This window comes from Crocodylus porosus, unplaced genomic scaffold, assembly GCF_001723895.1.
Source record: "Crocodylus porosus isolate Cpor-Errol unplaced genomic scaffold, CroPor_comp1, whole genome shotgun sequence".
In the NCBI taxonomy this organism is placed as follows: Eukaryota; Metazoa; Chordata; order Crocodylia; family Crocodylidae; genus Crocodylus; species Crocodylus porosus.
Window position 1 is genome coordinate 31,105,954 of NW_017728906.1, and position 7,439 is coordinate 31,113,392.

General features: G+C 45.6%; 1 protein-coding gene and 1 long non-coding RNA gene across 2 annotated transcripts in view; one reads left to right on the forward strand and one right to left on the reverse strand.

Annotated features, from left to right (window-relative positions):
- Positions 1-2,300, forward strand: part of LOC109305733 — a 16,437-nt gene extending 14,137 nt beyond the window's left edge. Inside the window, exon 3 of the long non-coding RNA XR_002099689.1 lies at positions 2,239-2,300. This is a non-coding gene — a long non-coding RNA (uncharacterized LOC109305733). The remainder of the gene's footprint in view (positions 1-2,238) is intronic.
- The window catches only part of APP (amyloid beta precursor protein), a 357,591-nt gene that overhangs the window by 334,995 nt on the left and 15,157 nt on the right, over positions 1-7,439 (reverse strand). The gene's annotated exons all lie outside the window — the stretch shown is intronic.

The following is a 7,439-nucleotide window of genomic DNA, read 5'->3' on the forward strand; positions in this document are numbered from 1 at the left end:
TGGGGTCATGGTCCCTGAGGGCCTGACCGACTAGCCTCTTGAGCTTGTCAAAGTCGGCTTTTCTGAAGTCAAGGACTTCTGTGTTGCTGACTGACCTGCCAGCTTTATGGCAGATGGTGAAGGAATGCATGGAATGTACTCGGGGTTCATCTACATGTGCACTTTGCTGCAGAGTAGACTAATTAGCTCTGCAGTAAAGCATCACTCTATATGCGTGTTGGTATTAGGGCACTGTAAACTAATTAACTCCTCCATAAGATAGGACCATCATGGACAGTAGTATATTACAGCGGAGTAATTAACAGCGCTGAAAAACACATGTAGATGGTGACCAGGCAGGGGGGCCAGACTCCTGCCTGCTGCCTAGCCACACAGCTCCACACTTACAGCACCCTGACACTCCAGCCAGCTTCTCTACCACCCAACAGTGCGACCCAGAGTCCGGAGCTGACCCTCTTGTCCTCTCTGCCAGCCTGGGTCTGCTCTGCCTTGGCTTGCTTGCTGCTATCCTGGCCACACATGTAGCCACTGGGCCGGAAGCAGTTTACTTCAGATCAAACAGCTCCAGAGTTTATAGCTTCACCTTAATTTCACATAGAGATGCATCCAAGTTCTAAAAATCTTTCAGTAGGCTAAGAGTAGTAAACAAACTTATGCCTAAACTTAGGTTCTCAAGTCCATGTATCTAAATGAGTTAAGAGTAGGGGTGGTCAAAATACAGCCCACGAACTGGATCCAGCTCACTAGGCCATTCTATCTGGTCTGCAGGGCCCCTCCAAAAGACAGTTATTATTGGCCTGCGGCTACCCCTCTGGAAGCTGGCAGGAGGCATGGACTTTTGGAGGTTGTATACCATTGGACTGGGCTAGCTTTGTGCCTCCACTTCTGTGGGTCTCCCAGCACTCCAGCCAGAGCCACGGCGAGTCATGCGCAGTCAGGCCCAGTATGCCCCATGCCGCCATGTGGCTCCCGGTACTCCTTCCAAGAGCTGCACACCATTGGGCCAAGCCAGGCTGGCTCAGTGCCAGCACGTGGGACTTCTGGCACTGTAGCCAGGAGCTGTGCACCTTTGAGCTGGGTTGGCTCCAAGCCATGGGACTCCCAGCACTGCAGCTGGGAGTCAAATGCCTTCGGCCCCATCTGAGCTGGCTTCATGCCAGCATGTGGAGCTCCCAGTGCTGCAGCTGGGAACTGTGTACCTTCAGACTGGGCCGGGTTGGCTCTGTGCCTTCACATGCAGGTCCCTGCTGGAGTGCTGGAAGCCCCACATGGAGGCATGGAGTTGGCCTGGCACGGCCCAAGGGTGCATGGTTCTTGCCTGCAGTTCTGGGTGCCCCACGTGCTGGCATGGAGCTAGCCTGGCTTGGCTTGAAGGCCTTACTCGTGCAGCTTCTGGGACTCCACTGGAGCAGTGCACCACCTCAGGGACTCTGCCTGCTGCAAGCCATGAGCACCCCAATGAGGTCAAGCTGTCCCATTCAACAGCCACATTGACAACTCAAGTGAGGATGGGACAGGGTGCCAAATCATGTTCTAATCATGTAAACGGGTCAAAACCCTGAAAGCAACTGAAAATAGGGATGCAGCAATAAAGATTTTCTAGGCCGATACCAATGGCCAATGATTAACCAACCATATAGGCCAATGCTGATCTGATAACTGATATTTAGTAATAGTGCAGAGCATTTTAAACTACTGACATAAACCTTTTTGTTTGTTCTGCATTTATAATAAAACACACACCCCCCTGCTCCAGCCCTTGATGAGGAAGGTGCACATCGCCCCCTGACCCACAGGCCTGCTCTCTGCATAGCCTGTGCTGATGTCCTGGGTAGGCAAGGTATAGCCTTGTGTGGACAGCAGCAATGGGCGTGTTTGGAGCCCCAGTGCATGCCACTGCCTCAGCGCTGGCAGACCCCATATAGCCACGCTCCTGTGGCTGCTGGGGAAATGCTGCTTTTGCAAAGGTGCTAGGTGCCCAGCAGACCAGAACATCCTTCGCATGGCACCTTACCCCACCTGAACACAGCCCAAGGTCTCTGCAGCAGTCCTGGCACTCAGGTCCCAGCTGCACACGCAGTCACCATGGCAGTGGCAACAGCAGCAACAGAAACCAGTAACAGTCCCTCTGCTGCTAAGCATAGTGCCCTGTGACCATCCCCCAGTGCCTTCTCCCCCTCCCACTACTTACAGGGACCTGTAGTCTGCTGCGGGGCTGGGCCTGTGGTGCGGCGTGAGGACTGGACTACGCTCACCAGGGTGCTCCAGGCACATGGCCATAATTATTGGCTACAATGACCTAAAAAAGCCAGTAGCCAATAACGTTATTTCTCTTTTTATTGTTGTCAATCCAACAGCCAACTGATATATCAGTACACTCCTAGCTGAAAGGTTTCTGTTGCAACCATTACAATTATTTCAGAGTACTGTGGTCAACCACTCTAAAGTTAAAAAAAAAAGAAGAGGAAAACAAGTGAACAGATAAAAACAACTTTTCTTTGGCTGCTTGAAACATTCATGCCCCTGATTTTGATCTTTTCCTCACAAAGAACCCCTTTTTATTTATTTGACTACAAGGGGAACAAAGCAACTTAGTCCTGCAGAGCCAAATGTTCTTTTGCCTTTTGACACCTTGGAGCCTTCTGTGTAGGTGCAGGAAGGAACAGCAAGGGCCAACATGCACTTTCTCTGGCAAAAAAAAAGTAAAACTAAGGGTATGTATAAATGGGGGCCCTAAATTGAAGTGGTTGGTTTTAAAAAACACCACTTCAGTTTAGGGCTGATTAAACAGCCTATGTCGTGTACACACCCTGCACTTACCTGCCTCTCCGATGGTGAGGGGAGGGTGAGCTGCAGGCAGGCAGAGCAGTCCCTGGGCTGCAGGGCGGGGGTCAGTGGGGGGAAGGCTGGTGCTTTCCTCTGCAGCAGTGGTGGCCGTCCCCAGGCAGCACCCACCTGCAGGCAACCAGCTCAGGCAGTCCCAGGGGGCACCGCAGCCACAGAGGGAAGCACTAGGCCCCTGTGCAACTCAGGAAGGCAAGCAGGCTCCAGGGGTGCGGGGGAATAATATCAGGCTCGCTGCTTTTCTTGGGCAGAGCCTGCTTTCGTGGGCTGCTGCCAGACTGCCTGCAGGGCTTCCTAGAGAGCTGTGGAGCTTCACAGAGCTCCGCGGCTATAGGGGCAGCAAACAAACTCCTCAAAGGAGTTTTAGTTTGCTGCGCCCCAAGTCATTTAAGGTGTATTATGCTGCCAAACTTCCCTACAGTGGCTGGAATTAATGCGCAATACGTCACTGAGGCATGCAAACATCGACATCATCAAAGCAGCGCAAAAAACGTTAGCCCACTTTAAGGTGTAGGGCACACACGCCTCCTATTTCATCTATGCATGGCCTTAGGTGCCAGCAAAACAATCCCTCACAAAGGATTCAAGAGAAATAGGAAAAAGGTGGCATCACTACAAGCCAACAATGTTTACAGAAATTCATCTTCCCCAGTGGGAGTTCCACTCCTCCTAGTTTGGCTTCCATGTGCAAAGGGTTAAGTCTGAAGGCAGAGATACATTTACGTTTCAGCTGAAAACGAAGACTTTTCAAAAAGTCTGAATGAGTCATTCTCCTTCCATGATGAACAACAGCTCACAAGCTTATTTGTTTTGCAGCTAGGAAAAAAAGATCATCATCCCTCCACTATTGTATTAGCACTACCTTGTTGGGAAAATAATGAATACATATTTACACACATCCTAACCAGCCTTCAAAAGAGAAAAAAAAACCCGCACAGATTTCTGTAGCAAAACCAACTCGAGTCCTGAAGATCCCTTAAGCACACCATATAAAATGTAAAATCTATATGATTATAAAACAAAAGGACTTATCAAAATAACAGTAGCATGCATATTATGCTAGAATAAAAATCAATGGCAGAATTATAAATGTCACGCATTAATGTTTAAGAGAGCATGGTAAAAACCCCAGTATTATAAAGAGCCATTTCTACTAATAAGTTTCCTTTACTAATATTTCATCTTTATCCATCTCTAGCTAAGAGTTCTTTGTTCAAACACTTCTGAAGAGCTTTTCACACACTAAGCAGGCTATTTCTCAAAAATTCCTGCTGCTTCTGATGAGTACTGACTATTCAGCAATTATCATAAGCATTTTTGAACACCTAATCAAAACAATACTAGCTGCAAGACTATATTATTTGCAGTGTTCTGCAAAAAAATTAAAAGAATCTCAATAGTGCTGCTTTTGAAAATGGAACTCTCTCAACAAATAAAAAAAAGAATCCATCTTGCTCAATCCACTTTTCACCTGCTATTTATAACCTGCTTCTTTACCACACAGCATTACCTTTGGTGAAATATAGCTTGCATGCCTAACAGAAGCTCCAGGCAAAACACACAATTAATGGTATATACTGTACATGAGACCAAATGAAACAATTCCAGCCTGGGTATTAGAGGCATTTATTTAAAATAATAGTATCCAACAAGCACTAGAGAATTAGGTTGTGCAGCTTCTCAAAAAGAAAACAGTAAAGTTTGTTGTTTTTGTTTTAAATTTAAAACATCTTAAAATATGCATACCAAACCTACGCAATGTTTTCATTCAGGCCAGGTACAGACATTCAATAAGCTGAAGGCAGATGCAATCTAAGTTTTGCACATTGCTCTAAGAGCACTAAGTTAGGTCTGGAAAAAAAATAAAACAGATATTTGCCTGGGGGTGGCTGGGGTTGTGGGGTGGGGGAGCAGGCTGCCTGCATCGAATAATCCCAACATTTTGGAGGTGCTCCTGCAGGTCTCCCACCAGACTGCCGGAGAATGCAGAGCCCAGGCAAGCAGCTGGCCACCCCTGACTGGACAGCATGGCCCTTCTCCCCAGCCCTGCCCCCTGGAGAAGCTGTCAGCTAGGGGGAGGAGGGGACGAGGGACTGTGCAGCAGAGGCCTTTGCTCCACCATCCCCCCAGCGTCCAGCACTGCTGACAGCCAGTGCTGCACCTCCTGCCTATGCCTGTCAGCCAAGCTGGGCAGCGTGGGGAAGGGAGGAGGGAAACAGAGGCCCCTGCTGAGCAGGCCTGGATCTAGTACTACTAGACCTGAGCCAGCACAGCTGTGGAGTCTGTACTGATGGTCTCACGCCCGCACACTGCCCGCCTGGCTGACAGGTGCAGGCAGGACACAAAGCTTTGCTGCCTTGGCTCTGAAAGCCTGGGGGTTAGGGCTGTCTGGAACAACTGAGCACAAGCCAAGTGCCAGCACACATCTGGGGTCACAATGGTACCTGGGATGCCAGCAGACTGTGACCAAACTTGAGCTGGTACAGAACTGTGATATACTGGTCTAACCTAAATCGCTTAAGTTTGATACTATATCAATGCAGGTCCATCTTAGACCAGGTTCTCCACCATTTTGAGACTAGTCTGTGTGCACTGAACTCCAACAAAAGCAAATTAAAGAGACCACAGACACATGAAGATAGAAATGGTCCAACATAAATGTCTAAGATTCCATGAATTTCAGTTCAACTGTTAAACTCCTGTTTTAGCAACCTATTTTACCACTGTATCTCTGCATTCATTTTGATTTGCAGATCAGCTGATTCTACAAGAAGTGCTCCCTGAAAAAAAATATTGTTCCAGAATCTTGCCCTACTTAAGGCTAAATTTTAGAGCAAGGACTTTATCAGCAAGAAATTGTTCTAAGGAACACTTCCTAGAGTTGTGCTATAATATTTCATATATTTAAGTCATAGTCTAACGATATACAAGAGCAACAACGAAAATGTTTTAGAACAAAATGTCTTCCGCAGACTCAAAATATATTATTTTTAACCAAAGTTAAACAGACTAATCACTACCACTATCTCACTCTTTTATCAGAAAATTGTTTGACCTTTGAATGCATAAATAAGAAAGCAAAAGGCTACTTAAATAACTGGATTCAAAATCACATCAATTCTTCTCAAGACTTTAACTAATTAGGGCTCAAAGCTGATCTGATGTGCTGTACATGTAGCAAGGCTGCTCTGATGTGCTGTAGTTACAATGTGTCAGAGCAGACTTGATTAATCGAGTCTGCTAGAGCGTGCTAATTACTGTGCTCTAACAGACTCCAGTGTCATATACATCAGCGTCCCCACACTGAAAAATGGTGGCAGGGGTGCTTTAACTAAAGCTGGTTCAACAAGTTTTGGCTAAAGTGCCCCTGCCACTATTTTTCAGCACAGGGACGCTGATACATGCAACACCCAGGCTCTTAAATCAGAATGACCTCTGGAGCTGCTCTAATTAAAGTGCCCATCCCCCCATTTCCCCCACTACTAGAGCACATCTGAGACCAGGTTGGATCACTAAGAACCTAGCAACTCTGACTACGAAGAAATTAAAATTTTTGGAACTGGAATTGTTCATTTTTAGGATCTTGAAGATGTATCAAGTCAGGAAAACTTGCCATAAGGCTGGTTGTTGTTTTATTCCTAATTTTTACTTCAGAAATGTCAAGAACAGAACTTCATTGTCTGATTTCATTAAAGGACTTCTTGGATATTCTACAGCATGGTGCACTGTGAGTTTTAACACTTCAGTCAAAAGGTGACTCTTAGGGGACGTATGAATATTTAAGATAGGTGGCTCCAACCCCACTTCTTCATTGCAAGTCACTGGTGAGCAGACCAAAGATTTGGCTGTCAGCATAATAATTATTCAATTAGTAACTGAGAGGTGAGCAAATTTGCCAAAAAGGACCATCTTTAAAGTCTAACAATTCAAATTAGTACAGCTAGATATTGTGACTGAATATAAACACAGATGAGTTAAAGACAGTTCTCATCCAAGAAAAAGAAATCCAATCTTCTAGGTAACAAAACCATTTACTAACTATTGAGTAAACCATTATATTTCCTTTGATACAAAAGCCAGTATGCCTGGCATTACTTTGTTGCCAAAACAATTCATGACACATCTTGGTTAAGACATTCTTCATACCTTAGAAACAACTCCTAATTCCACCAACAGTTGTTTGCATTATTTGATAAGCAACAGTGACAGTGTACCTCTAGATAATATTTGCCCTGCACTTTCACACAGGAGGTGAAGCTAAAACAAGTAAAAATATCTTGAGGTTGATACTTTATAACATCAAAGGAAATTTGTTCCTTCGTAGGCACACAGGCCCTGCTTGAAAATGAATGTTTTCCTTTAAGAAAACATTTAAGCATACATGCAACTCCAATGGACTTTCCTTAATATTATTATGAATTTAAGCAAATATTAAATTGCTTTTTTTCAATACTGAACATACAAGGCCAATGTGGTGCCCATCTTCAAGAACGGGAGGAAAGTGGATCTGGCAAACTACAGGCTCATCAGCCCGACTTCTATCCAGGAAAGATTTTAGAAAAGTTTATTAAAGAGGCCATCCTTAATGGACTGGC